The 14,563-nt window shown below is 45.2% G+C and overlaps 2 long non-coding RNA genes across 2 annotated transcripts in view; one reads left to right on the top strand and one right to left on the bottom strand.

Moving 5' to 3' along the window:
- LOC130157577 (uncharacterized) overlaps positions 1 to 14,478 on the bottom strand; it is a 42,142-nt gene extending 27,664 nt beyond the window's left edge. The window contains exons 1-2 of the long non-coding RNA XR_008824941.1: positions 13,592 to 14,478; positions 388 to 7,180 (exon numbers count right to left, since the gene is read on the bottom strand). This is a non-coding gene — a long non-coding RNA (uncharacterized LOC130157577). The remainder of the gene's footprint in view (positions 1 to 387; positions 7,181 to 13,591) is intronic.
- Positions 7,020 to 11,323, top strand: LOC130157578 (uncharacterized). Its single transcript, XR_008824942.1, has 3 exons — positions 7,020 to 7,142; positions 7,638 to 7,719; positions 9,662 to 11,323. It is a non-coding gene; the product is annotated as an uncharacterized LOC130157578 (long non-coding RNA).
- Positions 14,479 to 14,563: the final 85 nt, after the last annotated feature.

Below are 14,563 nucleotides of genomic sequence, written 5' to 3' on the forward strand. Positions count from 1 at the left end.
GTTAAGCAGAGCATACGAATTGGGTGCAGCAGCGGCGCAGCTTCTATAGATGCTACGAAGCTTCTGTAGGGGCTTTTCTCTCCTCTGCGTACTGCAGCAGAGCATTGTGCTAAAGCCTGTATGGACTGATCGCCTTTGTGGTGTTACAGGCTATTCGTTATTTGTCGGGAAGACTCCTGGCTGTTTCATATATGTATTGAAAGCCAAGCAGATTTTCTCATCTTATTTTTGGTATTGCGCAAATGAAACATATGTTCAGCTGGCAGTGTCTGAAGGAAGAACTCACCGAATGTTAATGACAGAGATTGCCATCATGTGGGCTCATCTAAACCAAAGGGAAAAATGAGACTGAGTTCTGATTTTAGGTACAAAGTAAACCAATAATACCTTTATTGCCCTGAGAAGAGGATCACTCCAATTTGCTCTGTTATTTTTTCAGGATTGCTTAATTATTTGTTTGTATTGTGGTAGCATCTAGTGGTCCCAGTCATGAGTCAGGCTGGTAGAATGACAGATGTGCTGCAGCCATTCAGGAAAGTGTTCCGTAGCATCCTGTCAGCAGTTGTATGTGATAGCAAATGGAGACAAAAAAACCTGTATAATGGAGAGGCAATTATTACAGTAATCTAATTATTAGTGATTGATACTGAAAGATAAGACATATTCCACATTATCCTCCAGTCCTGCTTACATAAGATCTGCATTTTTTTCTGCTGAAATTAGCTCAATTGCAGTCGTACCCTCAGGATTCTCCTAGAGCTGTGTCTGTCAGGTGTTAGCACTTTCTTTGCTACCCCTTCCTTTTTAGGTCCCAGAGGTGTCTGCACTACCAGCTGATGTTCAGGATTGTCACCCAGCACACAAGACTGCTCTAGTACCAACCTTGAACTGAAGCACGCCTCAAGCCTACAGTCAGTTAAGTGATTTTTGTTTCATAATGTCATTGAAAAGTATTGAATTTACTTTAGACGCCCTATAAAATATTATGAAATCTGTCTTGGCTGGTCTTGTAACAGCTTGTGAAATTTCATTCCTTATTAAATTTCTGGACTTCCATTTATTAATTTCTGTTATGAAAGCTTCTGATTAATATTTGGAGATCTACAGTTTTATAGATCTACACTGCTGTATATTGCAGTCATTTTGTTAAGGGAGCCAGATAGGGTGACTTAAGAAATGTAAATTTATGGCTTATTAGACCAGCTTTATTTTTAAAAGTGCAGAACTCAAATACACTAGAAAACGTTGATGTATTAATATTGCTTGATAGTCCTTTAATAGCACCATACTAAACATAACCTGCAAAGGTAAAAGAGAAGGTTTTACCATTTTTTGTTTATGATGTTTAAGGCTTCCTGAAGTAGTGTTTTGGGAGGATGACTTGTGTGGTTGAGTTTGGAGTTGCTGAGGGGGAAAATGTTAATGTTAAAAGATAACATACCTGGGGGGAAAGAGAGGACTGTTTCTGCTGCTTGTTTTCTTTTCCACATAGGGCGTGAATTCTCATGGGGAGTCTGCCTGCCTCTGGATCCGCACCTCTGCCCTGACCCACCAGCTAATGCCCTGGGCTGAGGGCTACCCCCAGCTCCCTGGATGCCCTGCCAGCCTGGAAAACGCTGCAGCTCCCTGTCCTGAGATCTCGGGTCATCCTTGAGTGCTCCCTGAGCCTCAGCAGCCAAACCTGAGGAAGGCAGGTGCTCGTATGGCCCCAAGAGACTAGAGAGCTGGTAAGATCATGACAGTATGTTTGCCGTGCAAACAAAAGCTAATAGGAGGATGAGCGCATCTTATGCAGATCATAAGCTGTTTTCACTTGGGCTAACTGGATGTGAACAAAAACAAACCCAGGAAAACCCTTGTTGGTGAAGGGAGAAGCAGCATGTTAGTGAAGATGGACTACCCGTGTGCCTTCAGCAGAGGGAAGAAAGGGTGCGTACTGAGAACTCCGGGAAAGAGAAACAAGAACTGGCTTCACCCTACCAATATTTCTAAAAAATGAAAAAGGAGGAGAAGTGAACAATATGTCAGCCTTCAACACTAACTTATGAACGAGGGCTTGACCTGCAGAGTGCTGGGGAAGGGGTAGGGATCCAAGGTTTTGCAGTAGCTCTGCAGGGAATGAATCACAACCTGAGCATGAGTCAACAGGACCTGGCTGTTGTGAAAATGTTAAATGTCAATACAAGGGTGTTTACATAGAGCTGTAACTGATAAAAAGCATGAAGCAATCCTTCAGCTCCACTCAGCACTAGTAAGGCCTCAGCTAGAGCAGAGTATCAAATGCTGAGCAAATTTTTTTCCTCTTCAAGGGAGATGTGAAGTAGCCGGAGGGAAGCCAAGCAGAGAGAATCAAGAATTATTAGAAGTTTGGAAGAGCCTGTCCTAACAGGTCATGTTAAAGATTATGTCGTGTTCAGTGTGAACAGCAGAAGACCAAAGGGAACACAGAAATTTGGTTTTCTATAAGAAGTGTATTTTGCAAAGAAGAAGGAATTCATCCATGTAAGTAGGGCACAAATAATAGGCTTAATTGCAGCTTGAGAGAATTAGGTTAGATATTAGGAAAAACCTTCTAGCCACAGGGATGGTTACAGGCAGGGAGAGATGGTCTGAGGAAGCTCAGAAACCTCTGTTAGAAGAGATTTTTAAAGACCTTTTTAAATAGATAGGGGCCAGGAGAACACTGGGGTGAGATGCTCTCTGTGAGCTTTGGGGTCCCTTCCCATTCTGTTTCTGTGTGATTCCCAGCTTGTGAAAACTGAACTTGGCTGATGCACAGTTTTCCCCATATAAATTAATACCAAACTGATGGTACTGGGCAAACTGGTCAGCAGTCATCAAAATCACAGCCAGAAATACACTCTGTTCCACCAGCAGAAGCTTTTCCTGTAGTGTGGGCTGAACTCCAGTAAAATCCTGTGGATTAAACCCTGTTGCATTAAAGTGACATTAACTTCAGAATTTTGTTCTGTGACAAATCCAAATTTGGGATTTTCTGGTCTTCATGTCTATCTTAGGCAGTTAAATGAATGCAGCCCTTCTAATTCTCCCTGCGCATTAGGTGAAGTAAATCCTCTCTTGGCAGTTATCGGAAGACACCTATTGAGTTCAAGGAAAAACAGCAGCTCAGGCCCTAGAGCACAGAGACCATCGTCGTGTTTATGCAAAACTTGCTTCCCGTGCCCCAAAAGCTGTTTGTTCCTCTGCACTGTGCTGCAGGTGCTGGCATGGCTTAGTGCATCGCCTGTCAGAGGAGCAGCACTGATGAGAGAAGCACGTCTCAAGCTCCTGGTCTTGGTCTCCTGTGGATTCCTAGGGAGGACTCTGGAGCAAGAGGAACCAGAAAGTGAGTAAACGTCTGCCCCCAAACCCAGGAGCATCTCCCATTGTCAGGGGTATGTCCAGACCCTTCGACACAGTTCCCAAAGGAACTGCACTGTGGTGGAGGGGAGATAGGCCCTGCTTTGCTCTCCAAGGCCAGGGTGTGCAGCCAGAAGAGACAGACAAATCCTTCTCCCCCAGAATAACGTATGTAACTTCATGCATTACACATTTCTCGTGTCGCTACCATTATATAAGAGCATACATCCCATTCTTCCAGCCCTACCTTTTCCAGGACAGTAAGAAGAGAAAGGGTGGTAGCCTGAGATTAAATTATTTGCTGTCTAGGTGTCAGAGCGGACTTATAATTCACAAAGACCCCATACAGAAATCGGATGGATAAGGCCGGCTGGGATCCTTGAGGCAGCTTTCCTCAGCAAGGCAAAGGGACTGTCCTGCAGGGCAGGGGGAGCTGCTACGTGGGGACATTTTGTAACCCAGGAGAACTAGATTCACTAAACAGAAACGCGGAGAAGGAAGAAAAGACACTTTAATAAAGTCCAGGCTACACGGGTAAGTTCCCCATGTTCTCCAGTAAGAACAGAGGGAGCTGTTTTCTTAATACAACTGGTTCAAAAGAAAGAATAGAAATAAAAAAATAGGGAAGAGGCGGGGAGGGAAGACAGGCTTCCTAGTCTGAGGATCTAGCAGCTCTTTTTGCACCACCTCTGCGTTTCAGCGGACAGACTGGTTCTGCTTGCAGTAAGGACCTTGGTTTGATTTGGTTCCACTTCCTCCATTTTACTGTGTTTGCCTTCTGTTTCTCCTCTGCTTATCCTTCTACTCGCTTTCTCCTTTTTTTTTTTTTTTTCTTTCCTGTAACTAATACTGTTCTTTCAGTTTCATCCTGCCACCTCAGTCGTGCTGGGAAGCAAAACAAGTTGTTTAATTGCAGTGCAGTACCCAGGAGGACACGTCTCCTCTGTCATAAGAGGTTGCTCTTATTTGCCTGCCTCGTTTACCTTCTCAGCAAAGAGGACGAGAAGGGACGTGGAGCTCCTCACTCTGCTGACAAATGGTCCGTGAAAAGGGTTAGAGAGGGACACCGAGGGGAGCCCGCACTGCTACGTCCATGATGTATCTATATGCCTCGGTCCCAGGCTTGTCAGCCCCTGGTCTTTCGTTGGTCCAGAATTTGCAGGTGTATGTGAATGCTCCTATACAAACATGGTATCAGAGATGTTTAAGAATTAGCTGATGTTTCAGGATGTTTCAAAACAAGACATTTTAAAGAGACTCTCCTTTCTGAAACTGGTGAGCTCACAGCTTCAGAAAATGGGCACTGACACAGTCCAGTGAGGGAGCACAGGGTGCACAGCAGGTCACTTCATCTGGCTGCGTCCTGGTGCTCCAGTATGAATTTCTTGTCCACAGGGTAACTGCTCAAACTAAACAGTTGCCAGCTCCTCAGCTGTCAGGTTCGCATCTTTTTGGTTGGTTTTTTTTTTTTACCTAATTAGGTTAGATTTATTTTTAATGCTCCTTATTACCATCCGCTTCTGACTTGCATCCGTCTACTGCTGAGTACATGCTGCTCTTGCCAAAGCAAGTGTCTTTCGGCAGCTATCTCAGCCCCCTGGAACTGTACCACCCTGCGGGAGATGGCACTTGCCACTGTTGTCCCTTCTATTAATTCCATGGCAGCACATGCTGTTCGTCTGCCTTGTTCAGTGCTCTCGTGTTAATAACTGTGCAACTGGTTGTTATTTCTTTCGTAACCATTACCATAGCTGCCTGTTGTTGATAATTCAGGGTTAATTACTCACTAAGATGTTTAGCAGAACAATTTAGCTTCGCTTAGCCTGTTCATTCATAAAGACTAAATACGTCTGCAGTCTATCAGTAATACAGACGTTACTGGAGTTTGGTATAATTGGCTTTTATTGAAGTGCTGCAGCAAAAATGGGGGTGAGTCCAACTGGCAGTCAGCTGCCTGTTTGTACACCTACTGCTTGTTTTTCCATTAGATTCTGGGCAACCACTTGGGGGGAGAGCCGTCACAGTAACTTCCTAGGTTCACTTACGTATTCATTCATATTGCAGCAGTGTGCAGCGCAGATACAGCCATGGAAGTGCCGAAGCCCAGCTTTAGAAAGGACATCGTGGCAGATGTAAGGAGTCCAGCATTTCAGTTAGGCTTGCAGTGCTGGGCTGATCTATCACAAATATATCTTACTGGACATAGACATACCTGCGGCAAGACTTAGCTAATCTTCTCAATGATTTGTGGAAAAAGTGGTAGAAAAATTGCCAAGAAGAAACATCATTAAAGGCAACGATGCCTCCCGTCAGTCTTCTCTGGTCTGGCAGTCTCCTGTTCCCTGAAGTTTTGAATCCAGGAGCTGTTACAGACAGAAGGCTCTGGATATAGGCACTGCTTTTGGTTTCCAGTGAAAGGGATGGAAACTGGGACCCCTTTCAGCAATGATCTCTTTCTGACCAGGCAGTTGGGAGTCCCCTTCTCCTGACTGCCAGAAGCAGAAAACAGACCGCTTGTTCCCATCCAAGGGAAGGTGAGGGTTTAGCATTATACTCGTTTAGAGCAAAACTGGACTCTGGAAACTCCACTCAGCTGATTTTACTTGCATTACGCTATTTTGCAATGAATTGAGGTTGACTGGGTGCATCGTGGTGCTCTGCGTTCCTTTAAGCCTTCACAGCATAGGGCCGTGCAACAGTTCGTCGATAGCCTTTGGCTGCTCTAGGCACTGACAAGCGACAGCAAGACAGTTCCCATCTTAGACACTTTTTAAATCCAGGTGGTGCTGTCTTCATCTTCAGATGCCTAAATATCCTAAATATGCCCAAATATCTTTATACTAAATCTCACAAGAAAGTGATTAATTGTTCCCTGACCTTCAGTGTCTTCATTGAGACTGTATCACCAAACCATATTTTATGTCACTAGGAGACAGCAGATGTAAATCAAGTATCTGCCTGCTCTGGAATATCTAACAAGGGAGGAAATTACTTCCATCCATTAACACAGATGGAGTTTCTTGACAGGACTTTCTGCCTTTGAAATTCAGTTTTAAAATGCAATTTCATCCTCACAGGTCTGCCTGTTGGTTTCCAGCACACAGGGCATTGCCTCAGTTTGTTTGCAGCACTCGCAAGAACAACCACCTGCTGCTCTCTCATCTCCTAAACGCTTTTTTTACTACGTAATTTAAAAACTATAAATAATTTCTTAAAAAATCCCAACACCCAAGATAAACTTAGATTTTGGGTTTCTTCAGAAGGAAAGGTAGTGAGTATCTTTTCTCAAGAAATTAACAATAATTTAATAAGCTCAAAATAACTGAACTCCATGCACTTTACTTCTGTGGTCCAAGACTGAATACACGGTAACTAAAAAGGGGACATTTTTCCCAAATAATCAGCAAGAAATGACAGTGGGCCTTGGATCTCTGGGAGCACCCACGTTTGCAGCACACATCTGCGCATCCTGCGGCCACATCTGTGGGTGACACGAGACCTGGGAGGCCAATGCCTCTGCATGCAAGGGGGAGGGACCAGGGCTCTGCCCCAGTCACCGTCCTGTGCCACCCACGCTGCTGCTGCTTGCTCCAGTACGCTGGGCACTGCAGCCTCCACTGAACATGGTGCATGTACAGCCCACGACAGAATGGGCCTCCCTCTGTGGCAGTGCTTTGTAATTTCTTTTCTTTGGTTTGTCCTCTTAGGGTTTTGCACCAGCAGCCTTCAGCGCTAACGAGTCATGGTATCGGCATGTTCTTCTGGCCCGGCTATATGATGTAGTGAGTATTTTCAACTCGCATCAGCTCCAAAGTGAGTGCTGTTGAAAACAAAACAGATTTAAAAATCCTTAAACAAAAAAAAAAAAAAATCAAGCGTAGGAGTAGCCTCATTGTTGTGTTGTCCCTGTGTATCCATTTATCTGTTCAGATCAGTCGTGCACTTGAAGAGGAAGTTCACAACAGGGCAGACAAATCTCACATTCAGAATTAGGACCCTGGAAAGAAAAACCAGCTTGTAAACCAGACAAATATTAGCCCGTGATTGCATTGAAACCTCAAAGCTTAATGCATGTTCGTAACTGCTTTTGCTGGAAAGAAGCAGCCTCTGCCATGCAATTACGTATTTAAGCTCCGTGGAGAAGATTGGTTTACTGAGTGAGAAAGGCACACAGCCCAGGCTGCTGGTCAGAGTCCTGCGTAATCCTCACAGGCTGCAACATAAATACAACGGTTTGAAGGCCTTTGACATTTGATTAGTATTTTTCTCTTTTATAGAGTGAAGACAGTTTGGAAAATGAGCTAAGGCTTTAATTAGTGGGGCCACAGAGAAAGAAATGAAGAATGACTGTGGAGAGCAGTAAGTATCTGCCAAAAGCTTACAGGGAAACTGATGCCAAGCAGATTGCAGTAGATTTAAAATTCCAAATGTAGATGGACTCACACGTGCAGGTGCCAAACACAACTGTTTCTATATAGGAAGGTAGGAAATCCAAAAAAATTCAAAACACAAATTTGTGGTAACTGGGAAATGCTTTACCCCTTGGCCCTGTCACAGAGAATTGATTCTGCTCTCTTAAGCTGTTCACTGCTGAAGGCTGTTTCTGGATTTACACCATACACACTAGAGCAAAAGAGAAACTAAGTTTATTTGTAGCCCAACTGTACCGGGCCTTGACCCACACAGCTCCATCGACGCAAATACTGGTGCATTGGCCAGGAAAAGCGGTAGCAAAGGTGACTAGACACAAAATGTACAAAGCAGACTAAAATTATCAGCAGTCTGTGGGGTTACTGAAAAGGGCAAGCATGCTATTTTCCAGCAAACATGATTTGTGAGGTGATGGTTGCTTCACAGGCAGTGAGTCACAGAAGCTTAGCCTCTGCAGCGTCTCTCTCTTCCCCCTTAAGCAGCACTTTCCATGGCAGGAACAGGTAGGTGTAGATAAGAGCAGCGTCTTGGGCTTATGCTGATGGCACAAAATGAGCAGAAACTCTTGCCAAGTCAAAAAAGGTAGAAGAAATACAGGAAAGGCCATACAAACGTAAAACACGTTTCAGGTTGGAAGGGTTGGACTCTGAGGTGTGGGTGACGCCAGAAGCGATGTGACACCCAGCTCCAAGTGCTTTCTGCAGCTACACCTGGCTGGCAGCTGCTGGCAGCACTGGTTGGGGCGTCGCTAAACCGGGCACCGAGCGAGGAGGAATGAGACGCAGCACAACTGCTCTGTCTTGTTATCCTGGCATGTGAGACCCCAGTCGATGTGACGACTTGCTGTGGGGCAGGAGGCTGAGTGGCAGGTCACCTCTCCGGAGGGGGCTGCGGTGGCAGGGCACTGCCGGGAAGCACGGCCTCTGGCACAGCTCCATGGCAGGCGGTCCCCCTGCCCGCACCGCTCTGGGGTCTCTCCCCCCTGGGGGTGGGTGCCGGAGGCGGCAGCAGCAGAGGGGCTGCCAGCCAGCCCAGGAACTCGCCCGGCTGCCCACCAGTCCTTCCTCTTGAATCTGCGTAGAAAATTACTAACGATTCTTGGTAAAAATATGATCTAGTATCCAGACTTCAGATTATTCTTCTAATGCCTGCGGGCATCCTTCCATGTGAAAAAAAAAAAAAAAATGTTCAGGACTTTTTCTCAAAGTTATTACATGCTTTGCTAATAAACCACTTTGGAGATCCTTAGAAGAGTAATGTTTCTGGGAGGGCAAGAAGCGATGTGCTGTTTTTAGTGCTTCCCCCCACCCTTTGTGTTTTTGAGTGGTACAGCGTGATGTGTTGCAATTCATCTGTCATTTTCACATTTGGAGAAGTGGTCAGAATGGGGCAATCCAGCCATCCCAGCTGAACACGCTGTTGTTAACTTGTTAAGTGACAGGCGTCTCGGGTGCAACAGGAGCCGCGAGGCTGGCGTGGAGGTGCTGACTTTTAAATCCCACTTGCATGCAGAACCTCGGCATATTGTCAGCATGTACAATTTTCAATTTCACGGGACATTTCTTTTGGTGTTACCAGTGGATTTTGTTTTACCTTCATCTTCCCTTTTTGTTAGTGCTGCAGGATTTATTCCTTGGGGCTCTCTCCTGTTTTACCTGATACCGTGCACGCTGTGCGATTCCCTGGGGGGTTCTGTGGGCAGAGACCTGAGCTTTGCACAAGTGCGCATGTGTATACACTCACACGTAAATGCCGGAGAATTCAATAACATGAGAGCTGTCACAGGTCATTTTACTACAATTCCAATGTTTGAAAGGTACCTAGGTTAGTGTAAGAACAGGTTTCAGCTCTGGTCTGCTTTTCTTCACAGAATACGGGGAACAGCTGCCTGGCCAGCGGTGCTGCCCAAACAAAGGTCTCCCCCTGCTCAGACTGGCCTCGGGGGGAAGCTGCTGCTGCTGCATTTGGAGGGCCTGAAATAGGGATTTTCCCTGTACAGCTGTGGAGGTCAGACAATTGCGGGCTGTATTTTATATATATTTATTTATAAATAAATACATATATTAAGTATGGGAGTTTATTTTTCTCCTACAACCTACTCACCTTGGAAAGCAGCAGAGCAGGCCGAATCACTTCCTCGGACACTATCCTTTTGCGTATTTTTACCTTATTTTTAAGAATCCAAAGCAGGGTAAGCACAGGCTCTGAGCTTTTTTTGCCAAGATCTGACCACACTGATTTCAACAGACAAAACTTTGGTTTCAAAATGCTAAAATGAAAATACTGGCATTTTCAAGCTAAAAGTTAGTATGTTGAGTAATTGTTATGCTGAGACTGATGGAGCACTTGCGTCAACTGATCAAACTTTGCTCTGTTAGACTTTACTGATCTTGCTTTTCTCTTTGCTCAAATTAACAGTCACATTTGTAATTGAACTCAGTGGCAGCCAAGGCTATAACGGTATAAACACGCAAAAACCTGCCTCGCCAAAGTCTTCAGTCTCACTAAGAATGAAGCTCACAGAAGCACATTCAGATCAGAATTGATGCTACCTAAACCAGGAAAAGATTCACTTGCAGAGGCTCGTTTTGGATCTTTCTATATCCATAAAGGGAAAATAATTATCTTTGTATGTGTATAAATTTATCTTTTCTTATTCTACCCATTCTGTGGACAAACTGTTAAATGCCTTGATAAAAGCTTCCTAAAACACTTTAATAATTCCCCAAACACTCAACACAACCCACACTGGCTTTTTCTTTTTTTTTTAAATCTGAAGGTTTATTAAGAAGATCACAGATTTTCCTGTTCACTGTGAAATCCAGGTGGGAAAAAAAATCAAGTAATTCTTGGTATTTAATATGATAATTCTAACTGAGACTTACAAGGTAAAAGAACTTAATGTCATTACCTATGCAAGATATGAAAATGCATGCCTCCAGAAATAATGACCTTATTACAGCATTGATCTTGCGTGGGCAGAAGCCTGCTTTAGAAGAAGCCTGTGGGAAATGTTCATGTATTTCACCTGCCTATTGTACATTATAGGTGAGCCCAGAGGTGCAATAAGATACACATTTGGTAAGTGTCTTGCATGTAAGAAATCAGAGATTTAATGCATTAATCACTAGAGTGCAATTACAGACCTTAATTGAGAAGGTATTAGCCGTTTGCCATAGATAACCTTCAGTGGCTATTAGAATTTCATAGTCTGAGTTCATTACAACTGGCAAATGCCATTTTGCACAACCAGCACACACAAGGGCCTGTTACTTGGCTGGAAGTACATTTTTTGCAGTATTAAATCCACTCCATTAAATACAAGAGAGAGCACCTGTTCAGGTCTTATTTCAATAAAGATTACATCCTAGTTGCATTTTAAGGGAGTTTATAAAGAGAGCACACTATTAATGTATTTTATTAGCATGTTTAAAATGGGACACACTGGAAATATTACAAACCCATCAGTAGAAGACATCGTGGCTGGTGATAAGGTGCTACGTGCGCAGCTTGCTATGGGTATGTGACTTGCCTAAGACAACAGAGGAGCAAGAAACACGTCTGCCTAACACAGACACCTGGCAGAAAGACAACGTTGTAGCTTCGATCATGTCTTGCAAGCGACAGAACAACATAAGATGGTTGTGTAGGTGTGTCAAAATATAACATGCTCATCTGCATCTTTTGGAATTACATTACTTCCTCTGTGCGAGAAGGCACTGAAAGACGTCAGCACACTGCTACGAAAAATACAGCTGCATTAACAGAAAATGTCACTTTTTTTTTTTCTCTCTTTGAGTTACACAAGCACAGTAGCTCAATCTATTGGCATCTTTATATTATAGAGTCCTGTGATTTACACATTTTAAACTTAGGGTTTTTAAATAATTGAATCAAAAAGATTTAATCCAGAGCAAGTCTGCAGTTATCATAGTAGCGTGTGAGCATTGTGCAGTGGTAAATCAAAGTCAACACACCAAAGTGGAAAAGTTTGAGGTCAGATTTGCACCCATAACTTGACAAGAGCTTTTGCCAAAAACACTTCTCTAAGTTTGTGACCACCTGTCACAGCTGACTGTACAACAAGCAGCAGTGAATACCTCGCTTCCACACTGAAATGTACATTGTATATTAAAAAAATAAGATGCTCAGAGACTATAGCCGTGAAAGGATAGCAGTCCTGCTTACCTGTTGCTTCAGCCACTTTTAAAATTTTAATTCAAAATCTGAAACTGGCTTAGCTGGCACCTAAGCTGTCACTGCATTCTAGTCACTTCAGTAACTTCAATATAAAATCAGCCTTTTGTAGAATCATAGAATCACAGAACGGTTTAGGTTGGAAAGGATCATCTTATCCCAACCCTGCTGCCGTGGCCAGGGACACCTTCCACTAGACCAGGTTGCTCCACACCCCATCCAGCCTGGCCTTGAACGCTTCCAGGGACGGAGCATCCACAGCTTCATCCACAGCTTCTCTGGGCAACCTGTGCCAGTGCCTCACCACCCTCACATTAAAGAATTTCTTCCAAACAGCTAATCTACCCTCTTTTAGTTCAAAACCATTCCCCCTTGTCCTATCACTTCATGCCCCTCTCCAGCTTGCCTGTAGGGACCCTTTAGGTCCTGGAAGGCTGCTACAAGGTCTCCCCAGAGCCTTCTCCAGACTGAACAACCCCAACTCCCTCAGCCTGTCTTCACAGGAGAGGTGCTCCAGCCCTCTGAGCATCTTTGTGGCCTCCTCTGGACTCACTCTAATGGGTCCATGTCCTTTTTATGCTGGGGGCCCCAGAGCTGAATCCAGTAATCCAAGGGGGAGTCTCAGGAGAGCGGAGTAGAGGTGGGGAATCGCCTCCCTTGACCTGCTGCTCATGCTTTTGATGCAGCCCCGGATACAGTTGGCACTCTGGGCTGCAAATGCACGTTGCTGGGTCACATAAATGAGCAGTCAGAGGCCCAAGCTGACAGGATCCACAAAAACCTAGGTAGTTCCCACCTACACTGACAAGCTACAACAGGATTATAAGTGAAGTATCCAAGCTAGACACACGCTGAGACATGTAAACTGGGGGCAAACATGTCTAAATCCTGATGCTGGTTCTTGCTGTCACCACCTGGAGGGAGGTGCTGCAGTAGTAGGCTCAGTAGCAATGAGACGCTACAGACTTGCTGTCTCTCCCTATTAATTACAACTGACAGCAATCCTGAAAACATTCAGAACTTCAGGTATCCAGTTCCATCTACTCAACCATAAGTCAGTGAGAGAAGCAGGATGGAACAGAAAGTGCGCGTTACATATTTGAGCATAAGCATCACGACCATTTCCTCCCGCTGTAAATTCGCACAAAACAAGGGATGTTCCCAGGCACTTCTGTAGCACCTTGTGTGACCTGACAGAATTCTGCAGGGCTTTTCCTAAACCAGTTTATCGGACTTCATCTGATTCCCTGTGTTTAATTTACACACAGTATTCTAAATTTAGCAAAATTACTTCTCTCGAGATACACAGGTCCTATTTTCAGCAGCTTTAGAACTATTGTTTCAGTGCCCGAGTATGTTCTAATCTCTCAGCTGAATAAATGTAAGTATAATATATCACAGGCAACCAGAGAGGTGCACCAATATCATTAAAATACATATACATGCAATCACTTATAGGTACTTAATACAGGCATGACCTAAGTATCAGTAATGAAAGGTAGATAACCTGGATTAGCATGAAGACAGCCACTTCGGTGTCCTCTCCGGCCCAGCTGATTCCATACAAAGTAGAACAGCTTAAGAAAGTGTGAGAATTTCCTACCTGGACAGCCTCGCAGTCTGGTGGAGGACGTCAGGGGGCATCAGCAGCAGAGCTCAGGTCCTGTCAGGAAAAGAAAGGCACTGGAAGGAGCAATCTGACCGTTGAGTGGAGGGAAAGGAGAAGGGTCTACATCCCTTAGGCATTTAATTCCAAGAGGCTGAGTTGTTGCAACCGCAAGAGTGGGGCCTCATTCTATTTAATAGGTGAATCTTAAGACCTGACCCTGAGTTCTGCATTTCCAGCTGTCCAGATCAGGTCATGCTTTGGGTAACCTGATGTACATTGCAGAACCCATATCCCCCGTGCAACACTACCGGGTCCCCAGCTGGCTGCTGAGGATGTGGCCAGGCAGCACTGCGCTCCCGAGTTAGCTCACCAGCGGCCACTTTTTCAAACAGCATCAATTTCCAAAAATTGCATTTAAATGCAAAATGAAAATTTAAATCACTATTTTTTTTTTTTTAATAAAAATTACTCTATCCTCTCTTTTACACCCACACCCCTTTTCATTCCTGGTTTCCTCTTTTAAGAATTACAGTAATAGGCAATGAAATCGCTTGAGCTACAGATGGAGCTGGTTCAGTTTGGCTCCCTTAGGAAGCCCGAGTATTGCACTTGGAGTACGGTGACCAGGGGAAGCGGGACAAGGCCGGGGGCAGAGGGTCAGCGCCCGCGGTGGCTCGGCCCGGGGGGCACCCGCACGGTGCAAGGGGCGGGGATGGGCCGGCGCAGCCCCCCCGGAGCGATGGCTGGGGCACCCAGCCGCCAGCGAGGCCGAACGGCGGCACTGCCGAGGCTGAGCCAGTCGGTGTGCCCGGCCCGGCCCACACCGGGCTGCCCCGCCGGTGGGAGCTGCCCCCACACCGGGCTGCCCCGCCGCCCCCCCTCGCCTGGCCCCGGTCCGGCGGCTGCTCCCGGGACCCGCGCGGGAGGGGACCTGCCGGGGTCTCACCGCTGTCTCTACCCTTCTGC

This window comes from Falco biarmicus, chromosome 12 (assembly GCF_023638135.1).
Source record: "Falco biarmicus isolate bFalBia1 chromosome 12, bFalBia1.pri, whole genome shotgun sequence".
NCBI classification, from domain to species: Eukaryota; Metazoa; Chordata; class Aves; order Falconiformes; family Falconidae; genus Falco; species Falco biarmicus.